This window comes from Pelodiscus sinensis, chromosome 2, assembly GCF_049634645.1.
Source record: "Pelodiscus sinensis isolate JC-2024 chromosome 2, ASM4963464v1, whole genome shotgun sequence".
NCBI lineage: Eukaryota > Metazoa > Chordata > Testudines > Trionychidae > Pelodiscus > Pelodiscus sinensis.
Genome location: NC_134712.1, coordinates 200,944,743 through 200,968,719, shown reverse-complemented (window position 1 = coordinate 200,968,719; position 23,977 = coordinate 200,944,743). Strand labels below are relative to the sequence as shown.

The window sequence follows — 23,977 nt, the reverse complement described above, 5'->3', positions numbered from 1 at the left end:
AACTCCCAAAATAACAAAATTGAAATAGCTCAAATTGCATAAATTATTTCGAACTATGGTGCAGTGTAGATGTAGCCTTAGAGACTAACAAATATATATAAACTTTTCCTGTGGGACGATAGAGTGAGGTCCCTAATATTGAGCGGGACAGTTGGGCTTGGTCCAAGCTAGAAATGAGGCGGGAGCTCTGCCAGGTTAGCCTAACCCTAACTCTACTAGTTAGTTAGTTAGTTAGTTAGTTAGTTAGAAATAATGGGCTTCTTACTCTGACTTCTGTAAACCTCATTGCATGAGGAGTAAGGGAAGTTGGGGGAAGAGTGCTCTGTTTTGAAATTACCACTGTGTAGACAGTGCCAACAGCTACTCAATTAGCATAGCTCAAGTTTCGTAGTTTATTTCGAGCTTAGTCCTGCTGTGTAGACATGCCCTTAGTTAGCATATCTGGCCCTCACGTTCCCGCTTTACATTTCCTCACAAAACTCTCCCTTTTGCTAGCTTCTCTGGTCACTTATGAGCTGACTTTTAATATTCCTGTTTGCCCTAAGTTAGCCCTGCATAAGTTAGCCTTTTCAAGGGATCCTAGAAGGATCAAGGATCAAAGATGCTTTGGTCAAATGAGATAGCAAGCAGTATCAATGTGCTCTGGTCAATCTCTTGCAATTAAAATTCTCTTCAAAAACGAAGCTTGGCATTGCAGTTTCTGTATTGCCCTGTGGCATTCCCCACAGCCTCTTGACCATTATTTTCATTCTGACCCCTTATCATAGGTCAGCCAACCACGATGCATGCTGAGGCTGTCAATTTCACTTACCCAGAATCAGTGGCCCATGCGGCTGGAAGTGAAATGTCAGGGGGGAACTAACTCAGAAGTATTTCAGCTGGAGTGACCAGCAGGGGGAGGGGGAGTGAGGTGCAATTGGGACATCTTGGCAGCTGCTGCTTGTGAAGGAATGATGCAGTGAGGGGAGGTGGGCACTTTTATTGTCATCTATCTGCCCTTTCACCAACATGAATGGCAGCACTCATGAGATCCGGGAGGTTGCACACTGAGCCCCACCAGTACACTTTAGAAGAACTTTCCTGACTGCTGTTAGCAGCTCCAAGTTTCCCGATTACATCTCTTCCTGCTGAGCTGGCTTGGCTGCTGAGCCATCTCTGCATCTGTGTCTGGGTCCTGCGAGAGCGTCAAAGCGATCCTCACAATACACTGGCTGTCTCCTCTCCAGGTCCCATTCCATCTCCCTCTGGCATGTTTAGCTCATATTCATGGTCTCTCTGCCACATTTCCCACAGACCTCATATTGAGCTGCTAGGCACTTCTACATTGGATGTTGCCCCAGAAAGAGGCAGGAGTTCTGAGGCTTTGGCACAGCTTAATATGAAATGGGCAAGTTCTCTGTTTGGCACAGAACCATTTGTCATCCTAGGTCCCTTTGCAGACACTATCCTTTTGTTCTGTGTTTGTGCAGCACTTAGCACAGTGGGGTCCTTGTCCAGGACTATTACTCCTAGGTACCGCAGTGATACAAATAAATTAGTAGTAATATCATCTTCTCACAGCACTTCATGCATTCTTGGTGTTGCCAAACCCATCCAGTTGTAGAATATTGTGTATCTCCACGTTCAACTGCACTTACATCCCTTCCTCTGCCCACATGGAAACCAATGCTCACTAATTTGATTCAGGCCAGCTGGAAACATTTTGGCAGGATGATCTCATCAGAGACAAGCAGGCAATAGCATCAGTGGGTGACAGAGGCAGTAAATGATTATGTTAGTTGCAGAAAAAATACTATGCAACCAAACTTGTTGGTGGATATAGTACTGTTTGTACAGGTAAAGGGCTTCAGGACATCCTGACACTTGCGAAGTGGAGTGAAGAACAGAAAAGTTCTTACCAATAATTTCCAGTCTGCAACAGTCCCCACAATGCTGACATCTGGGCAGCTCTCCTCTGGCCAGGCCCCACACTGCCTCAGTTTTTCTCAAGCTGTCAAACTTGCATGACATCATTATTACCAACATAATCTAGAGACAATGAAACAACTATGTACAGTAAACCAAGGAAAAACAGCTGTATGGTAACAATTCCACTTGCTATCTCATGAGCCCTTAAAAGTGGGAGGGAGATGCTCCTTACTCAAATGAAATTGTTCGTAAGAAATTGCTCATTCTGCAGCTTTTAGTATCTCCCATGATTCTGGATGTCTAGGAAGTAGCGAGCAAGGATTTGATGTAGGGAGGGTTATGAAAACAAGAGTCTGGTATATAAGAAGCTCCTTCCCCCACCCTTTTTGTGAACTCATACCATAGTCCAATTTTTTTTCCTGGCTACTTTCTGCCTCTGCAGAAGATAGCAGTGTCTTCTAGGTGTGAGCTGGGCTCTGTTGAGTCCAGCAGCTCCTAGTGGCAGCCAACAGCATTGCAGAACATTCACTTGGGGAAAGGAAATTCGGCATCAGCACAACGTTAATTTCTGCAAAACTCTGCATTGCATAGTGGCACAGAATTTCCCCAGGAGAAACAGATAAGGTTGCCAGTCTCACCATTCACCGGGCAGATGTGACTGATACTGAGAAACAAGTCATCATGGGTAAATGAAATGCTAACTCTGAAGTCAGAGATCTGAATGCATGGATTCCTGTGGCACTCAGAGCTAGTGGTAGGTTCCACTTGGGAAGAGTGGCTTGACTGCCAATCTGGTTAGTCAGATGGCTTGAGGAAGTCTGGCTACCTGTGGACTATGCCAAGGAGCCCAAGATGCTACAAATAGTAAGGGACTACTGAATTTGCACTATGTTCTTGGCACCAGTTATAGAGCCTAGGAACAGAGAGAGGAGAATGCTTTTAGAGTCCTAGATAAAAACAACATCTTGATGACTCAGGAAGACAGAATAAGGACTTCTTACACTTCTGTCTCAATAGTCAGGCTGTTAGTCAAACCTTTTCCAGGTCTGGATGAAGAAGAGGACCTTGCAAGAGTATTTCCAGTGTCTAGGGCCACCAGAGTGGGTGCGCCAGTGTCAGCTCTATCAAGTCAAAGAACAGAAATCTCCTTACACAATGAGGAATTTAAAGAATTACTGTCACCTGTTCTCATGTTATTTTCTGGACCACCTCGTCTTCACCCCCAGTACGTAAAGTATGACTTGAAGGTAACTGCAGTAAGGCATCTATGTCCATGGCTCTGGGGTCTGTCTCTCTCGTAAAGTATTTTGGCCTCTTTTTGTTAATACGATTTGTAAATAAGTTGGTTGAAGGGAGACTGAACACCTGAATGATGAGATCAAACTCCTGATTCAAACACTGCTTGGAGTTGTTGACCTTGTGCCTTCTGAGCCAGTCTGTCTTGGTTCAGGCCCCCTGACACGTTACTGGATTTTAATGGGAGCAGGCAGATTACTGTTGCACCCACTGTTGTATGTTTGCCTCAAATTTGGTGCAAAATGGGCCATGTGAGGTGTCAAAATGAAAGCTTACGCTTTGCTGACTCTATCTAGGCTACTCATGTACAATCTGTGTGTGTAAAGTTATGAATATGGGCTTTATATTTGTATTTTAAATGTTTTCTGCTGGGACTGGGGATTGCTCAATCCTGGATGGACAATGGCTCTGAAATGTTGCCAAATGACACATGAGAAGCACACAATGGGCCCTTGCCTGAGAAGAACATATCCGGGGACTACATGGCTTGTTGCCTAAAAAGGAAGGAAACTGGTTGGTGAGTCATGTGATCAGCCCATTTTGGGAGGGACCAGCACCCAGAAGAGGAATGGGTTTTCCCTCTGCATGGACAGGGTTATAGAAGTATCATGACGGTGCCTCCATCTTGTCTTCACTCGTGCCCTCCGCTCCAGAAGCACCACTGGGAAGGACAGAGGGTCCAGAAGGATTTGATGGCCCATCCTGACAGAGACTTTTAAGTTGGCAGTTTGTTAAAATACATTAGATATGTAAATCATCAAGTTCTTGATGCAGGCACTTAGCAGAGCTGTAACAATCTCACTCTCAACCTTTTCTTTCTTTTTTTATTAATCAACCTTTAGATTTTAGGATTGACACAGCATGCTCTTTTGGGTAAGATCCAAGGTATAAATTGACTTGGGACTGTGGCTGTTCCTTTGGAACCGGGAGAACCTATTTGGAGTTGGTGAGATTGGGTTTTATAATCTTTCACCTGTATAAATGTAGGGCTGGTTGTGGCACAGAGAACAACCTAGGGTGTCTAAACAGTTTTGCTTGTGAGTCCATTGTTTTGCTTGCTGGCCAGAGTGATAGCTGAAGTGTTCCGTGTGGCTGGTTTGGTGCCTTGTAGGGAAGAACCCCAGTCTTGGGCTGTAGGTGGCCCTGGTTTTGAGCAATTCACCCAGATTTGGCACTCTCAGAGGTGCCACCAGACAAGCAATGTGGATTGATTTGGAGGCGGGGGGAGGAACAACTGTACCATCCCCTTGGTTATTCCCTATTGCTTCAGAATGCAGGTCAGACTCCTTGTTCCCCATTGGTTGTTTCAATATTCGACAATCATTGTGCTATCTGACTGGACAAGAACATGGTTCCTCATTAGGGTTTCAGCTGGAACCTTCAGCGAGCACACTTGACTGTTCCCAGCTCTAGGATGATGATGCTGTGAGCCTTTTCCTCCTGTCTCCAGAGTCCCTAGGCCTTTGGGCACACAGACACTCTTTGGTGAAGTCTTTTGCTACTTGCCTTCCATAAGGTCTGAAGAACTCTTAAGAGCTCTGAGTCCAAATCCTCTCTTGCTGGGAATTGTCCGAGTCCTCTTGGTCATCTTGTGAGGAAAAGAGGCTGGTCAGAAGCCCAGCTTCTTTCCCCGGGGCTCTCAGGAAACACCTTCAGGCTTGGGGAGGGATTTGTGATCCTCCAAGTCTCCCCTCTTTGTTCTATTGGGTTCCCTGGAACTTATCCCCAGAGCCCAGTAGTCAGGAATGATCCTCCTTGCTTTAGAAGCCTTTTTCTGCTCTATACCCAGGATCCTGGTCCATCTTTCCTCCAATTGTGACTTCATACATTAAGCAACAGCCTAATCTATTTTGCTCAGCCCTAATATGACATAAGCTGTGACATACATGTTAATGCCCTTCCCCCTTCTTCCATGGGTTGGAGAGGCAATTAGTGTTTTATGATCAGGACTGGCGTGATGTTTTATCCAGAATGCTGATGACAGCTAGCATTGTGGGCCAGGCTTCTGGCCACCCTGATGCAAATTGCCCCAAACTAGCCACATAGCCATCAATTTTGGGCAGGGAAGGAGGCTTCTTAAATAGGGGAACCCTCTGGCTGCGCAGTCCTAGATGGTCTGGGAATTGACCAAGATTCTGTCGATAGATAAGAGGTAAAGGTGGTATCAAGGTGCTAGTAAGTTTTTATTCTGGCACCCAGTGTAGCAGATGTGGGTCAGATGTCAGGTAGAAGAGGGTGGGACGAAAATGTCTTTACAGCCTATCGCTCCAATGGTCCTGAAATGGCTCCTGCAGGCTGTTGCATCTGGCATGGCTCCTCTGTCTAGCACCAGGTTGTTTCCTGTTGGACACAGAATTTGGGAGCTGAAAAGGTGGCTTAATACCACCTTTGCCTCTCACTGCTGACCAGCATCTCGACCAGTTTGCAAGCTGTCTGGGCCTGTATCTACAGCTGATCTGGACTTGAGTGAGTGCCCTGCAGTGGTGGGGTGAGGCTGGGACAGAAATATGGTGAATTGGGAGATGCTGCCAGAGAAAATGGCTGATTATTGGACACCCCCACCCCATTATTAAGAGTTTGGCCATAGGTTGTTACTAAAGCTTGCAACACAGAGCTCTGGTTAGATTGATGCATCACACTTGAACAGACCTTTGATTGTGCGTAGTTTCTTTTGGAAATCAGGAGTAAAAACTGGTTCTGTTTTCTTGGTTTTCTGTTTTCTAAGCTGTTTTATGTTGTCTGGGACTTGCTTTTTGTTTGTGCTGTATTTTATTGCTTTGAGTTGCAATTTTAATGGAAGACTTATGTTGGTGTATTTTATTATGGTTATATTAAAAATAAATAATTATTGATTCTTTTAAATACAGGGGATTGTAGCATTGTGGAAGAGTAAGCGAACCCTGCCCATGTTACCATATTTTCCATTTTCCTGCTAAATTTCCTCCTTTGAAGTCTAAGTTAAGAGGACAGAAGTATAGAGTGGAAAGGTTTCCAGAGCACTATCCTTTCTCCATGCATAGACTAAAATATGCAACGCTGGGTAAGTGTTCTAGACCCACAATATTTTAAAGACTGATCTGATACTTGATACCTCCAAGCCTTTTATTTCAAAATTATTATCCCAGTGATACAGATGTGTTTGAATGTGACTGGCTAGTGCCAAGAAGGAATGCACGGACAGACACTGTTAAGCCCCAGGCCAAGAACACTATTTGTACAATCATCTTCCTTTATATCATATATTGACACCTTTTTCTAAGATGGCAAAATGATGGGACTGCCTGCCTGGTGGTTGCAGCAGTTCATATGTATTGTCGGTTGATCAAAGCAGAGCCTTTTCCAAACCCTTTAATGTCCAATTGTGCATCTTTCCTCAAATGTTGTGCCCAGCTCTATTTAAAACTCGTTCAAAGTTATTAGATTGGAAGCAGATTGCGCAGTCAAGTATTTTGGCCTGTATTCTGCGTTATCTGTGTTACTGTGACTATGAGATCCCATTAACTAGCTACAGATGTTATATAGTTCATACACCATGTGGCCTTAGTTTATTTTAAATTTGGCAGTCACCTTCGTGTACTATTGGAATGATTTTCCACATCCTTTGTTATAGGTTTCATCTTTATTTGTAAGTGACTTAACAGTTGGTTCCAGTGTTAAAACAAAACCTGAGAAAGGGACACGTTTCGTTCCAGTTTGGGTAACGGGGAAATACCGCGAGAACTGCTATTGATGTCTCCATAATCACAAGTGCAAAGTCATTTTCTGGCATACTTCATAGAGGTGCCAGTAGAAACTGACTAGTCCTTGCCTATGTGTCTACAGAGGCTCAACGGCACATAGTGGCTTCCTGGTAGCTGCTGAGACTGATTGGAGTGAGGATGAATGGGGATAAGTGGCCACATATATTTCAACAACACTGAAGGCAAATGTATATGTTTTTACATTTTGATTCCCTCATAGACCTAGAGGCAGGAAAATAACTAAAAGAGCAAAGAAGAATTTAATTATTTTTCATTTTTATCTGTTACAAGTGAGCAGCAACATCTGAAAGAGTGAAATATGCCAAGCTCCTGTAGGTTGTTGTGACGGGCCGGCCCCGGACCAGGGGCGAGGGGAGCGGAGCCCCCGCCGGCCGTCACTCTCCCGGGGGCGGGGCAAGCGGAGTCCTCACCGGCGGGGCTCTGCCGGCCGGCCGCAGACCCCCCAGCAACCCCGCAACTCCAGACGCCGGGGGCGGCAGGCGGGGGCGCTTCCCCCGCGCTTGCGCCGGCAGCTGATGGGCGGCTCCCCCCCCGCCGGCCCACGCAGGGAAGGCGGGGCCGGGGCGCACGGCAACTGGCGAGGGCCGCCAGCGGGGGCGTGCCCGGAAGGGGCGGGGCCCCGGGCGGCGGCCGGCGCGGCGGGCCAGTTTAAAAGTGCCCGCCGCCGGAGAAGCAGGGCGCAGGCTCCTCGCGGCGGCGGAGGAGCAGCCCCCACCGCAGGACGGAGCGTGAGCGCCACACAGCCCGGCTGCCGGCCCGGCGCTGGTCCCGGGGCCTCCGGGACAGCCACTGCCCCTGGCGAGCACTCAGCCCCTCGCCAGACGGCAGGAGGACCCCACCGCACCGAGCCAGGAGAGACCGGGACGGCCAGGAGCGCGCCAGGGCCGGAGAGCTCACCCCCGGGACTCCATCGGAACGTGAGACACCACAGACCGCCGAGTCAAGGTAGGCGCCAGGGCGACGGGGATCGGACGGCAGACCCAACGGGAGGGAGGAAGGAGCCCGGGGCAGGGCGCTTTTGGCGGCCGTGGGTGGACGGGCCACAGGGGGGAGAATCCTCACCCCCCTCGTCCACCGTGCCGGGGCGCTAGCGGCCCCGGCGCTCAGGGCCCCGGGCTGGGACCCGGAGAGAGGGCGGGACCGGGTCCCCCTCCCTCCACACGGGGAGCGTCCAGCACCCGACAGCCACACTAACCGACTGGGACCAAACTAGAACCCCGGACTGGGGGAGGAGGACCTAAGGCTAGGGGCTCCGGCCCCCCCATCCCGCTCGGCGGGTACTCACGGCCTGGGGTTCGCTGACCCCCCCTTCTGGCTGGGAGGGGGTGATCGCACCCCAGGGGCCCGGACTCCACACCGGCGGCCCAGGGACGACACAGGACAAAAGGAGGACCAAAAGGGGTCCGCAGACCCCCCCTCTCGGACTGGGAGGGGGTGATCGCACCCCGAAACCCTCACAGTTGTAAATATTAAACCAAACCCAACATGGTTTTGTTTTTTTCCTTGAAAATCAAAACTTGCGTTTCCTAGAAGCAAACTCAACACAGTCTCTCTCTCTCCCATATAAGCAGATGACATATGTTCCTCAACTGTTGTTTAGGTATGATGGCAGATATATGAAGGGAAAAATCACACTGATAATAAACCACTGTGACTATAAATAGATCTTTCAATATTTCTAAAACTCCATTTACAAAGCAAAAAACAACTGAAATCAAATTTCATAGGATGAAAAAGACCCCAGACTTTTTTTTGATAAATAGCTATTTCTATTAACATTAGCCAGCTACAAAGGGAACCCTCATGGTCATTTGGGTCTAAAATATTTATTACCGTATATTCCGGCGTACAAGACGACCTCTGATGTTAAAAAACATCCCCCAAAAATCGGGGGTCGTCTTGTACGCCGGGTATACATCCCAGGCGCGCCTGGGATGCCCCGCCGCCGAAGCCCCTCCGCGGCTTTGAAAGCCTCGGGGGAAGCCAGCGGGGGGGCGCCTACGCGGCTTTGAAAGCCTCGGGGGAAGCCGGAGGCGGGGCATCCCAGGCGCGCCCCCCCGCCGGAACCCCTCCGCAGCTTTGAAAGCCTCGGGGGCGCGCCTGGGATGCCCCGCTGCCGGCTTTCCCCAAGGCTTTCAAAGCTGCTGCGGCTTTGCTCCCGGTGGACCATCTCCAGCAGACCAGGGACACCGTGAGCAAAGGAGGCGGAGGGGCGCTGGGGTATAAGATGAAACCCTATCTTTTAATTAAAAAAATAGGGGGCCGTCTTATACGCCCAGTTGCCCTATACGCTGGAAAATACAGTATTACGTCTTTTTGAAATAGCCTTACTGGTTTCAAATGAACCATTATGTTCTGAAAGGTCAGTAATATAGATTTATAGCATGGTTTATAAAGAATTTGCGATCTACAGTGTCAATATGTAGTTCTGGGTAAGACTTTTAGTCATAAATTTAAAAACGGTTTAAAATAAACCAACATGTCCCAAAAGAATTTATCAATAGGATTAAATAACAGGAAAGCTGTGACCCAATGAAAGAAAATGCCTCCTCTCTGGTTCTGACTGTGCTAGATTTGCATGTGTTTTGAATCTGCAGACATCTCGGTAAGGACTTGCATCCATCCTTACTACTACATAGCTGTAGGTTTTGTGTGTGTGTTTATATGAATAACATTAAATTTTACAAATTAATCTGATGAGACATTTGTGCATTTACAAGTGCATAGTAATGTCCTTCCTTCACCAGCAGCTGGCTGTGAGTCCCTTATTCCACTACTTTTCCATTATGAATCACTGCTAGGACATCAGCATTCTGTATAGTTGTCAAGTGGTGAGCAATAATAATGCAGGTTCGAGCCTTCCTGGCATTGTCCAAGGCTTTCTGGACAATCTGCAGAGAGATGCAATGAAAAACTTGTTATTACTTGGAGTTTTTCCCTTTCATAGGGATCACTATTCCTTTTCACTTGAGTATTCCTCACTGAGTAGAGGAGTCAGGGCTTCCCATGAATGATGGAGGCCTCAAACACAGAGGTTTGATTCTACAACTATTACTTGTGTCATTAATTCCATTGACTTCATTGAGAGTACTCTTGTGAACGGGGACTAGCAGAATGAGGTCCAGAACAATCTCGTTTGGATCAACATAAACCTTGGATTTACCATGAAACACAACTAATTTGCGAAGGCATAATGCAATGTCTGTGGCTGCTTGCCAAATATTTGTATTATATTTGATACTACATGCTGTCTGTTAGTTTCTCTAAATTTGATGTGTAGTTGGAAGCAGCCTCTAGTCCCCATCCCATCCCCTCTCCCATAGCTACTTGTCCAGGGTATTGTCAGTGAGACATGGACAGTACTTAGATCATTTTGACGAAAGCAGACCAGCCAACTATATAGACATGAATACGAGTTGCACTTTCATTGACAGCACCAGCAATGCCAGACACTTCTTGTCCATAAAAATCTAAAATTCAGGAACCTGACATCTGGCTCACAACTGAATGGTGGTTTGCACAGTGGCATTTTATACATTTACTGAATCACCATCCAATTGAACAATCTATTTGTCCCCATGGAGCCTCTCCCTCTTCTGGAGATGGTTGATGCTGTGAGGAAGCTGGGCCAGCTGAGCAGCAGAGGAAAGCTTAATTACTCTTTCATCTTTGCACATCATCTCCAGCGGGGACAGAGAAGTTGCTGAAGCCTCTTTTCCAAGCCAGCTGCTCCTGCACATCTCCTCTTTCCTTCTTAATGCAAGTGGATCGAAGGAGTGGAAAGCAGATAGAAGCACAACAAAATTTAAACTTCCCCATTGTACCATTCTGTCCCGTCGGTCAGCAGTTCTAGTAGCACAGTGGATCCCTCTCGGCCTATGTAGCAACATCTGTTCACCCAGACAGAGCAGGAAGTGATGCAGAAACAGACTCACTTTGCTGCTAGTGCTGATGGCCAAAGGGAAGAGGAAGGAGCTGGTGACTTGCCTTACAAGGCCTATTCTACTAGATCTCAGTGCACTGTTTGAAGACACCTGTCTCAAACTCAAAGTTGCCAATCATGAATGGGATTTTCCAAAGTGCTCAGCCTAACTGTGAACCCATTAAAAGTCTCTCTGATTTCATAAGTGAATAGTAATAGAGATGTAGCCGTAAATCCCACTTTGTCTCCAGTCCCAAGGGCAGCTGATTACCATCACCGTCCAGTTTAGGCAGCAGGAGCTGAGAGTCATTCTGCACCTTGCCAAAGCAGGCCAGAGACAGAGAGCAAGCTATGGGTGGCAGAGTGTCCATGTTTATGCAGGGAACCTTTTGAACCCCACAATTTTGTACAATGCATATTACTAACCTTTTCACTTTCCGTGTCAAGAGCAGACGTGGCTTCATCCAGAAGTCGAACCGCTGGCTTCTCAACTAGAGCATGAGCAATTGCTATTCTTTGTTTCTGACCTCCAGAAAGCTGGGTGCCTTTGTCACCCACATGAGTATTATACTTCTGGAAAAGTTAGTATTCATTGTGAAGGAAAGTTAGAAACAGAAAGTTACATTCTCTGCTATGACAAGTATGCTATCTTAAACATTCCCGCTTTAAAAGAAAAAAAATAATGCAATTGTTTAATAAAAAATAAAATTGTATAAGATTTTATTAAATGTTTGAATCAAAATGGATCTCTATAGCTACACGTATTGATAAAAGCCCTATAGTGAAAATTCATTTTAACTTTAGAAAGAGAGTAACCCCCAAATGGTGCAATTACTGACAGGACTAGTCAAAGACATTTTCACTTGTATATATAGGCTATTTCTAGACTGCCCCCTCTTGCACAAAAAACCCCCCGCAAATGTGGCAAAACGTGGAATTTCGCTGCACCTCATTTGTATAATTAATGAGGCTCTGTTTTTGCACAAGAGACTGGCTCTTGTGCAAAAGCCTCTTTGCAAAAACGGAGCCTCGTTAATTATGCAAATGAGGTGTGGTGATATTCCATGCTTTGCATCATTTGCATTTTTTTTGTGCAAGAGGGGGCAGTCTAGACATAGCCAAAGATTTCAAGAGACATTTATAATTTCATGTCCCTAGGAACCCACACTCAGGATGTAAGCCTTTATTTCTTGTACATCTAAATTTTCTTCTTAGTATATATTTTCAAAAATTAGATGGCAATGAAAAAGAAATAGTGCCAGCATTTTTCATTTCCATTTCAGGACATTTTACATGAAGCCTGATTTCTTTGGGCTTTTCCAAGGCCTTTCTCTACTTTGAGAACTAAGTTCATAACAAAAATGAAGATTAACATGCACTGGAAATGTTTTAATATAACATCTTTCAGATAAGGCTAAAATTAGAGAAAGCTTTGGCCAGAAAAGGGAAAATAATTGGTAGTTTATAAGGAAATTAAAATAAAGGTGTAGAATTGATTGCATCTTTTATAGATGTTATATAACATCATGGTGCTAATGGAAAACAAGAAAATTGGAGCTCAGATATTGTGTTTGAAGGAGCTAATTATGACTGCAAATTTGTTCAGACATACTGCAAGATGCATTTTTAAACTTCAGCTTACTATTTTCCTCTTCAGAATTATATACACAATTAAATAAGCTTTATTTAAAACAAAAGCGCATATTGCTTTTTATTCATGGGAGTCACTGAGATCATTTTAGATAAGTCCCACTTAATATTTACACACACAACCTCTGAGAATGGAAAGACATTTTCATTTTCCTCTGGGAGATTTTCTATGAAGGTGTGAATATTTGCTGCTTTAGCTTCCTCTTCAATTCCTCCTGACTGACAACCCTACTATTGTCTCCATACTGGATATTTTCAGCAATGCTGCAATCAAACAAAATAGGCTCCTGTGACACAATACCTAATTTGGACTTTAACCATTGCAAATTCAAAGCCTTAGTATTGAACCCATCTGCAAACTAGAAACAGAAAAGGAGACAAATCATTCCCTGCAGAATGCAATACTCCTTCTCAGGTGCACAATTCAAACGTGAAACATGAATCTGTAAAATCCTCTGACCTGTGTCAGGGCTACTGTAAAAGGAAAGGAGTAGGTGAACCAGCTCTGGTCAAACAATAGATGACCAGAACTTTCATCCAAAATTGAACCGAACTAAAGCTCTCTGAACATTCAAGAAGTTCAGATAACATTTTCCTCACCTTAGTATTATTTTTTGTGATGTCTACACTGCTGGCTTCCAGCAGACCCAGCTATGGAAATGCCAGTGTAGCACACGATGGGCCACTGTACCACATGATGAGATCTAGAAGATTGAAGAACTCTAATAAAAATCCACATCTTTGTACATTTATTCTAACATCCATTGAGTCATCCCTGAAAGCTATTCTTTTTAAACCTCCTATTTTCATCAAATAATGAATTAGACCTCAACCTGTGTCATGTTAATATGACTACAGGTCTTGTGACTAGGGTTATGTTATGGGAAGTATATTTGAATGCCCCCTCCAGTGCGTCAAGTAAGTTAACAATGAAATGCACTCTAATGGTCTACAGCCAGGATGGGGAGTCATAAGCTCCTGAGTTCTACTCCTAGTTCTGCCTTAAGCAAGTCCCAAGTTTTCTCCATAGCACCCACACCTTTATAATGGGGATAACAGCACTGATACACCTCCAGAGGGGCATTGTATGGAAGATTTGATGTCTGTAAAATACTCAGAAGGAAAGCTCAATAAGCTCTAAGGTTACGTCTAGACTGGCATGATTTTCCGTAAATGCTTTTAACAGAAAAAAATTTCCGTTAAAAGCATTTGCAGAAGAGAGCATCTAGATTGGCACGGATGCTTTTCCGCAAAAAGTGCTTTTGCAGAAAAGCATCCGTGCCAATCTAGGCGCAGTTTTGCGCAAGAAAGCCTCGATGGCCATATTCGCCATCGGGGCTTTTTTGCGCAAAACAGTTTTTAGCTGTCTACACCGGCCCTCTTGTGCAAAAACATTTCCGGAAAAGGGCTTTTGCCCGAACGGAAACGTCAAAGCATTTGCACAAGAAGCACTGATTTCAGGCAGTAGAACGTCAGTGCTTTTGTGCAAAATCAAGCGGCCAGTGTAGAGATCTGGAAAAATCTTGCCAGTCTAGATGCAGCCTAAGAGTTATTAATAGCTGCAAAAACCTTTTCTTACCACTTGTCCTGCGATCGGGTCATAAAATCTTTCCAGAAGCTGAATGGATGTGCTTTTGCCACAATCACTACTCCCCACCAAGGCTAGTGTCTGCCCTTTATTAACCTTCAGGCTGAGTCCTTGCAAAACTTGAACTTCAGGTCTTGTAGGGTACACAAAATGGGTGTCCTGGAATTCAATGTTGCCATCAAACTGATTCTGGAAACAGTAGAAAATACAAATGTACTACAGAAGACCTGTCTGTCTTGTACAGAGACATGAAACACAACTCAATATGGTCATCTAAGTGAATTGAATTGGGAATCAATGGCATTTTCAAACTCAGAGCACTTACGTGTATTGTAAATATATTCAGTGTGACACTGGATTGGTACTCTGTTTACAGAAGCTCCATCTTGAGTGTTCTTTTTTTGCATCTCTCTCATATCCACATCATTCCTTTTCAGCCTGGTTTTCAAGGAATATCATTACTTTAGGGGAACATCTACACAACAACATTATTTTGAAATAACTAGTGTTATGTCGGAATAACTTAGTCCGTGTCTACACAGCATGCAGTTATTTTGAAATAATGTCAAAATACTGTCCTGCTAGAGGACTTCTTACTCTGATTCCTGTAACCCTCATTGTATGAGGAGTAAGGGAAGTCGGAGGACGAGTGCTCTATTTTGAAATAAGTGCTGTGTAGACGGTCCCCATTTCAATTTCAATATAAGCCAGACAATTGAGGTAGCTCAATTTGCGTAACTTATTTTGAGTTAAGCCCTGCTGTGTAAGACCTGCTGTGTAGCCCTAGGGGTGTGTCTACACAGCAAGGCTTAACCTTTTAAGTGAATAAACAACCCTAATACTTCTATTATGTCACCAATGCTTATAACCCAGACAGTACCACTGTGTGCGGAAAACACATTTTCTGCCCCCCAGGGAATTCACTCTCTAGATCAGAGGTGGGCAAGATACAGCCTGTGGGCCAAATCTGGCCCACCAACCTGTTTGATCCAGCCCTCAACCCACCCTGCTGCTTCCCTGACCCCAGGCCAATCCAGACCTGGGGACGGGGAAGTGCACAGTCTCCTCCCCCTGCCAGGGGCATGCAGCACCTAAAGAGAACCACCCCTTTCCACCTGAGACACTGTCCCTTCTGGGACAGAGCCGGCCTGTGACCACTTATCAAAATTTGTGAAGTAGCCCCCCTGCAAAAATTATTGCCCACCCCTGCTCTAGATAGTATAATTTAAATACTTAGAACACAGGGTGAACTTAAGTGACCATCCGATCTACAAATAAATTAGGCTAAACACTTTTACTTTGGATTATTCATGGTTTTCAAGGATAGCTATATTTTTTAAGTATTGATTTGAATAAGGAAAGGGTAGATTGGCTCATATATAAGAAGGGAGCTCTGCATAAAAGAGATAGCAAGGAAGTCAATGACATGAAGATCAAGCATAAGTGAAGGAGCTGTTAAGAGGGACTGTGGGAACCTCCTCTGATGCCTGGGATATGGAACAGCCACAGGACCACAATACTAGCACAGTGAATGCAGTGGACTTGACTTTGCTCTGGACTGATGCTTTGCTCTGGACTGGTCTTTTAAGGATCAAAATCTTTGGGTCAGATCTTAGCTTCACTGAAGTCAAAGGCAGCTGCCTCACTGGCATCAGGATCTGACTTAGAGTTGTTGCACTTAAATTAAATTATTGATCTGCAAGAAGATAGTTTCCCTGGGCATTAGTTGTCTGGGCATGTGGAGCTGAAAGCAAAGTAGTCAAGCACATCTGTAACTTCAGGTTGTGCACATGAGTTACTGGCATGCTTATAGCATATGTCTGACAGGCTACATCTACACTGCTTCCCCCTTCCACAAGAGCCTATACAAATAAAGTACTGATTAGCATATTGTCATGCTTCATATGCATAATTAATTAGGAGCCATTTTTGTGCAAGAGGTCTATACATTTTTTCAGGAAGAATGGCTCTTGTGCAAAAATGGCTCCTAATTAATTATGCGAATGAAGCACGGCAATATGCTAATCCACACTTCATTTGCATAGGCTCTGGCAGAAGACGGAAGCAGTGTAGATGAAGCATGAGTCCTTTTATGAATCAAGGCCACTTCCAATTTGAAAACAATTTCAAGTTTTGGAAAGTGTGATTCTGCTTGTAAAAGGGGGACTATAGCTATCACACATTTATCATCTCCCAGAGCTTTCTGTGTGAAGTGTGTTCAATTCACAAATACAAAGATGAATTTCTGTCAAGTCTGGGTTTTGAGAGACAAGCTGGGTTCTTTCTGTCTCACATATAATTACCAGAAACAAAAGGCTCTGCAGGCGAAGTTAATACTTAATACTCATTAATACTTCTGCAACCCCTTTGACTTGAATGAGGTAACACAAATATATTCTTGTAGCCATGTCAGTCCCAGGATATTAGAAAGTCAAGGTGGGTGAGGTAATGTCTTTTATTGGACCCACTTCTGTTGGTGAGAAAGACAAACTTTTGAGTTTAAACAGAACTGAAGAATTATTCCATTCATCTGCCATGGCAAAAGTACCCCACAACTAGGAGGACAACACCATCAGGCAACTTGTGAAGAAGTGGAATTTTCTTTCCCAGAGGACCAGCAATGAACCAGTGTACATCTCGCACAAGCAGGAAGTGCTGATATCCTTTGAATGGGTGAGATGTGCAAGACTGTCATGATCACTCATGCCTTCCACCTTCTTTGTGCCTGGATGACATGGTGAGGAACATCACAAAGACAGCAGGATACCATCAAGGAGTGAATTGCCAGGACCCCTTCCAACCAAAGTGTTGCACCCTACCTTTTGAGAAGACAGGATAATGGGCTAGACAGACCTTTGGTATGAGCATTCTTATGTACCTGAGTGCTACCCAGGAAGATGAATTTGGAAGAAAGGGAGGAGACTTTGCTTTGTTCTGGACTGATGCCTGCAACATGATGTGACAACTGGAGAAGGGAATCAGCAGCCATTGGACATGATGTGAGGAACGCCAAGCACTGGAAGTCCTAGTGCCATTTGCGAAGAACACAGAGTATACCATCATCATGCTGAGAGCCAGAACCAGGCCGGAGAGCACCCTGAAGGATGCCATCTGCTGCCAATATGTGGAAAACTCGAATTGGAAGCCTGACCAGAACAAGGCCTTCAGGGTGATGTGTAAGTGGTAGGCCAGCAACCCCTTACTCCCTGGGAACACATCACTCAATTTGCTGACTGGAGGTTCATCCACCTGGTTCAGCTGAACCGTATCCCACTAAACGGAGCCATTTGTCATGGGAATCAGGAGAAGCGATGCAGGAAGTGTGACTATGCCAATGAAATGCTGCCCCCCCCTATGTTTTGTCCAAGCCCCACTCCAGGGCTTGGCAGTTGTGACACAATATCATCTAAGATTGCCTGGTCAGAGCCACCTCACTGCCGATGGGGAAGGTTGCCATGAACTCTGTCATCACTGGAACAGCCAGCCAACTATGTCCAGACATTACCAATGAGGACTGAAAGAGTATCATGGTGAACATCAGTGCCCTTCAAGAACAGGATCCCAGCTTCCATGACATACGATCTTGAAATCTGGAGAAAGTAGGAGGTTCAAATTCACATACTGATCATCAGAGCTCTGGGTGCATGGGAACCCAATAATGGGCAAGTGTTGAGAGAATGTGGAATCAATCAATACTACATTCAGCTGATGTTGAAATTCAGAGTGGTGAACACATCACCGGACATTGGCAATACCAGAAGGGATCAGCTGAAGTGAAAAGCGTGGTTGGGGACAGAAAGTATCCTGTTAATTTCTCAAGCAAAAAGATATGAAATGGCACTGGATACATATAAAATTAATTTATTGCTGTTAAATTTTAGCCTACCTGTCTGGTCCTCTCTCCTGTGACATTGCAAAAGGAAATGTAACAAGATTAATACAATTAAGGACAATATAGTACCACCAATTTTGTTAGTTTCAAGGACATTTCGGAATGAGCTTACCAATTTTGTACCCTCATCACTATAGTTGTCAATTAAGAGTTTCCGATCTAAAAGCTGAAATATTCGTTGGGCAGAAACTTTAGCTTTGCCAAAATCTGGTGCCAAAGAAACAGCTTCCGCAACACTTACAGCAGCAAACAGAAGTGAATAAAAGTTTTTGAAACCAAACACAAACCATCTCAGGAGTATTACACACCTCAGATTGAACAAAAGTTTACACCTACAACTATTCTTATGGGAGATTAATAGTATGTAATTTCTCTATGCAGAAGCATTTCACAAAACCCAGTGTCTTCAATGATGTGTTAGCAGTAAAAGTTCCTCCATAGTAAATGCACGGAGACAGCTATACTTGCCCACACAACTTTCATGCTGCCTCTCCAAGGAATAATCCTTCTTCCTGAATTGAACTTCTGACCTGATTCTCAACTGTTGGATCACTTGCACTACTGCCATTGTAATTAAACTGATATGCAATTAACACGTGTTGAAATCACTGCCTTTGGTCTGAAGCGTACTTACATAAATACATTTTCAAAGTTGCTATAGCAATTAGCAATGAGCCATGCACCAAATCTGAAGACTGCTGTAGAAAGAAAGTAGTTTGAACTTTGGGCTACTCCATAGGTAACTCCGTATAGGAGGGTTTTTGTTAGAGATTCCCTGATAAAATAAAATAATTGTGTTAAAGGAAACAATTGTTATGAAATACCAAGAACAGAGACTGGCTGGGTGAAGGTCAAACCTTTGAATTAGTGGTGACAAACTATTTATCACACCACGCAAGTAATAAATAATAATAATTAATAAAGCTGCATGCTAGGGGCTCCATGAAATCAGTTCTGGAGACAACTTACGGCAAAGGAGATCCCTTCATCTAATTGTTTGTTAGACAGGATGTTATGATGAAACTACCTTTAACAGTCAAAAGCTTTTAACACTTGAATGCTAGTTTGCAAAAGAAATGCTTATGGATGGCCAAAGCAAAGTAACACAAAGCAAATTGATAATCTAAGTCTCTTATGATCTGTGAATGCTTGAATTTTTGGACAATTAAGATTGTAGTGGTCACCATAGAAAAGTCAATAATTACAATATAGAACTGCAGATATTGCCTGTTCTGAGTAGGCAACTCAAATCCTACTGTATAGTGGTGATTTTTCAATGGTGACCAATGTTATTGTGTGGGATGGTAAAAATGCATGGCTTTGGTTATGTGCAGGCATTGCTGTGACAAATAAACTGGCAGTAATTCTGACAAAATGATTTTTCAACAGAAAATGCAATATCTTCTCATTTGAAATTTCTATCAGGAAATATTTTACTCTAGCTTGGTTTGCTAGATATTTACTCTATAGCCATATGTCCCCCATAAGGCACTATGCCTTTCAATCAGAGGAGAAGCAACATTGTATCATGGGAGATATTGGCTGCGGATCCTGATTGGACTGTAAGAGAGAAACCCCTATGGCAATGTGAGGTTGAACTGGACAGAAACAAAAACTTTTAGGTCAGTTATACAAAATTAAACATTACATTTATTTGGGAATATAAAATATTTTATTTTGAGAGAAAATGCAAAAATTGACTGATTTGCCATTTCTAAATTGATTTTTTTTCTAAAAACTTTTCTTTCTGTGAAAAAATTTGAAATATTTTCACTTTTTTTTCCATTTCAGAGCAAACATTGGCATTTCCTATTGGATAGGAAATAAGATTTTCACACATCTATAGTGCTAATGTATTTTTCAAATGTTTTCCAAAATAAAGGTCTCTATAAATCATAATACTGTGCTACAATGATCCACCAGCACTAGAGACAAATCCTAAAGTTGAGAATCCCATTTCTCCAATGAGGCAGGTTTTTTTTTTCCCCAATACTGATTATTTATAGAATATTGAATATTAAAACTATCATTGGCAGTGGACTGACCTATCATTTTCATTCTTTGTTTTTACTTAGAACATATTTAAGTAGAGAAACACAACAGATGACAGATCATTGTATTTAAATAAAATGGATACTAGGAAAATGACTGACATATTTAGATATTAGAAATTAGCCACAACTGTGATTAGCTGAATATAACTGAAAAGGCCAAAGGGGAAAATAAATGCACTTTATTTCAAGCCTGTAAAACTTTCTCATTAGCTTTGCCATCCACCCAGGATGTTTCTGGTGTCTCCAGGAATTAAAGATTGATTTTACATTAAAGATTATGTCATGTGATGAAACCTCCAGGAATATGTCCAACCAAAATTGGCAACTCTATACTCGTAGTAAAAGTAGTAATACTGTACATGATGATTTGGTGTAGTATAAAGTCTTTTGCCACTTGATGTACATAACTCCCTCAGCTTCAGTACTCGTGAAGTAAGTAAACATCCCTTATTTTTCTTAATAAAACTTTATACTAGGCCATTACATTATGTCTCTCTGTCACAAATATTACATTACACGCATACACAGCACATGAGAAGGTGTTTAAAGAAATTAAGTAAATACATCTTAACCTATTTGAAAGGTTGCCAATATCCTCCCAAACTTTTTGTGTATTTACTCAATTCAGTTTGCAATTAGTATAATGTGAATAAACCTTGAGATTTTTTAAATTAAGAAAATATGTACATATTGCTTTTAAAAATGGAATTGTTTGAGACCAAATCCTACCTGTATGAACCAATCAAACTTGCATTATAACTCTTATAAAATGCATCTTCACTAATTAATGAAGCCACAGTTCTTATGTTTCCAACTGCTTCTGCCACAATCTAAATAGGGTGACAAGACAGATATGAAGTATTCTCTTATGTTTGAGTCCTCTTCTACCACTAGGTAGCTAGCCCATCTATAGCACTTTTTATCTTTAGCTCTCCAAGACCTTTTTCTTTAAAAAAAAAAAAAAAAAAAAAAAAAAAAAGATTAAGTATCACTCTCAAGGAAACTGAGGCACAACAATTAAATGATTTGCACAAGGTCACACACTGATCTTTCTACTAAGCCACATGATTGCTATAAGATTCCTAAGTGTTACTATTTGCGTCAGGCTTCCCCAGAAATGTACTAAGCCCACCCAGTCTGCCCCTCCTCCAAACCAGGCCCTTCTCTCATGCATGCTGGCAGGTGCTCCCACAGTGGCGATACGTATCTTATCTTTTCATTTTCTGGATTTTTAGATGTTTTCATTTGTATTATCTTTAGTCTCCCCCTCCAACTCTGGATTGATGGGTGGCAAGGTGAGAGTCTTGAACACCCCAGGGAGACCAGGGTCTCTAGATCCCAAGTTACAGGGAGGGACAGAGCTCCCAAGATCCAAAGAAGGAAGGAAGGAAGGATTGAGAGTAAAATTGTTCAAGGAATTTTAAGCAATAGGAAGAGTCATTCTTTGAATAGAGAGGACTTCTCAACCTTGACTGGAGTAGAGCTAATGTCCCACTATAATAGAATGTGTCTTTTTATCACAGTTTTATTTGATATGTTTTCACAGTAATTTCTGTAGAAAATCATCACTGACAATGTTATCCTTTCAACAAAATAACATTATACCCATTTACTTAATACTGGAGAACTTACCCTTCCAGCCTTTTCCAAAGTATTTTGATTTTTTGATGTGTGACCAGCCACAGACGTCTTTCTAGTAGCATTTTCAGCAACAATAAAAGGAGTGCAGGCCAGGATAAGCAAAGCTAATCTCCAGTCATATACAAAATCAGTAATGGCACCAGTCAGAAGGCTACAGATAGTTTTGGTCAGGAAGCCAAGTCGGTTTCCCGTGGCCTATTAAAAGCAACAAAAGAATCCAGAGTTAGAGTTTCCTCTTAACACACAAAATACAGACCAATGTTTTCATAAATTTGTTCACTCAGTAGCTAATATTCAGAAGGATAACAATAATACATTTTGTGCATTTCAAATGGCCAATTATATGTGCAAAACCCCACAAAGATAATTACATACGCAAACACCTATATCTGTGGGTAAGGTTCAGGAAGACAAATATCAGGGTCCTTCTATTCCACAACAAGGTACAGAAATCATGAAGAGAACAGTTTCAACGGTGGCTTCTAATTTTGGAAATCTCAGTTATTGACTGCCCAGTTTAAGGCACCCAAGGGCTGATTTTCAGAGGTGCTGTATGTCAGCTGAAGATAATGGCAGCTGTAGGTTCCTTTAATTAGGCACTTTGTTTTCAGCAGTGCCTCATTTTAGCATTAGGAAATGAATGTTCACACCAGAGAGCTCTTCTCTCCCTGAGAAGCTGCACATCCGTGACATCAAGAAACATAAAAGTGTGGACAGGCACACTGGATCTATGTGAACTGAGAATACCCATGACTATAGCTGAGCAAATAGTGAGTTTTCCAGACTTGAGGCCAAACAAAAAATATGATTTGATTAGAATTAATTTTTTTTCAAATTTTGTTGAATAAAAATATCAATTTTGGATTGACCAAAACATGCATTTTAATAAAAAGGTTTTTTTCACGTTTGTTTTCTATTGATTTGGTCATTTTGTGGTATTTTTCCCCTTTCATTTAAATTTGGTCAAATTTGAAAATGAAACGCTATTTTAAAAAAAAAGTAGAAATGGCAGATTTTTAAATAGTCAAAATGAAACATTTAGACTTAAAATCTCTCTAAGTCAAATTTGACCTGAATTTGTTAATAGATTTGAGGCTCCTAGATATACACTTTTCAGCAAAAATACCATTCACTGAAAACCAGCCTGCAACAGGAAGAGGCAAAGAGGACAGTTGTCCCAGAGTCTGGCGATTTAAAAGGTCCCAGTGCTCCTGGCTGCCACCACTGCCACAACCACTGAAGCAGCAGCAGCTAGAGCCCAGAACCTTTAAAGAGCAACTGGAGCACCATATTGCATGATCTGGGTGACTTAGGGCTGGCTGGGGGTTGGGGAGACCATGCACTTTGGGTAGCTCTGAGGGCTGGTTACCCTCAGCCCCGCCCCTTCTGCCTGGGACTCTGCTCATTCCAAGAGTGCAGAGTTAGCCACCCCCAACTTGCCCAGGGCCCACAAAATCTATCAGCCCTGCTGCTGAAAATATATTGTCCAGTTCTACTCATGCCTGTAGATGAAGTGGAAAGTCTGGTGGAAACAGTCTTTCTTTCAAATATTGCATTGTGGACAAGCCAAAAAAGTCCTTGGGTAGGATGCATGATTCTTTCCAATTTAGCCAGAAGCTTTCTTGCCCTCAAGAGTTGAGTGTTCAATACAATTATAAAATCAAACCAATTCCAAGATTAATTATTGACATCTACTCTAGAGGCTTACATATAAAGGTCACTTGGGGGTATGTCTACACTGTGGGATAAATTAAAGATACACTTTTCAGTGACATTAATTGCTCTGCTGAAGTCGAAGTACCTTAACTCGACTTTTGGTGCTGTCCACGCTGCAGGAAGTCGAAGTGAGAACCCTGTCCCTTCACCTTTCCTTACTCCTTCAGCTTCAATTGTTCTCTGTAGTGAAAACATACCCTTTGAAACTTCAGCTAGCACAGAATATGGCTGCCCACTTACTTAGCAGTAGCTGTGTTTGGTCCCAGGATATCAGTGATAAGGTGGGCAAGGTAATATCTTTTATTGGACCAGCATCAGTTGGTGAAGAAGACCTGAAGAACTCTGTGTAAGCTTGAAAGGCTGTCTCCCTCCCCAACAGAAGCTGGCCCAAATCAAGATATTACTGGTATGTCATGGGGAGTTTCACAGCATAGGAAGAAATCAGTGGAAAGGCAGAGAGCTGGAGTAGGTGCAAGTGTCCATTTTATTGCACAGAACTCACTAGAACAAGCCCAGACTAGCAGGGCTGACCCCAGTGACCTACTCAGT

The 23,977-nt window shown here is 43.1% G+C and overlaps 1 pseudogene; it reads right to left on the bottom strand.

Annotated features, from left to right (window-relative positions):
• Positions 1-6,331: 6,331 nt before the first annotated feature.
• The window catches only part of LOC102463299 (ATP-dependent translocase ABCB1-like), a 74,496-nt pseudogene continuing 56,850 nt past the window's right edge, over positions 6,332-23,977 (bottom strand).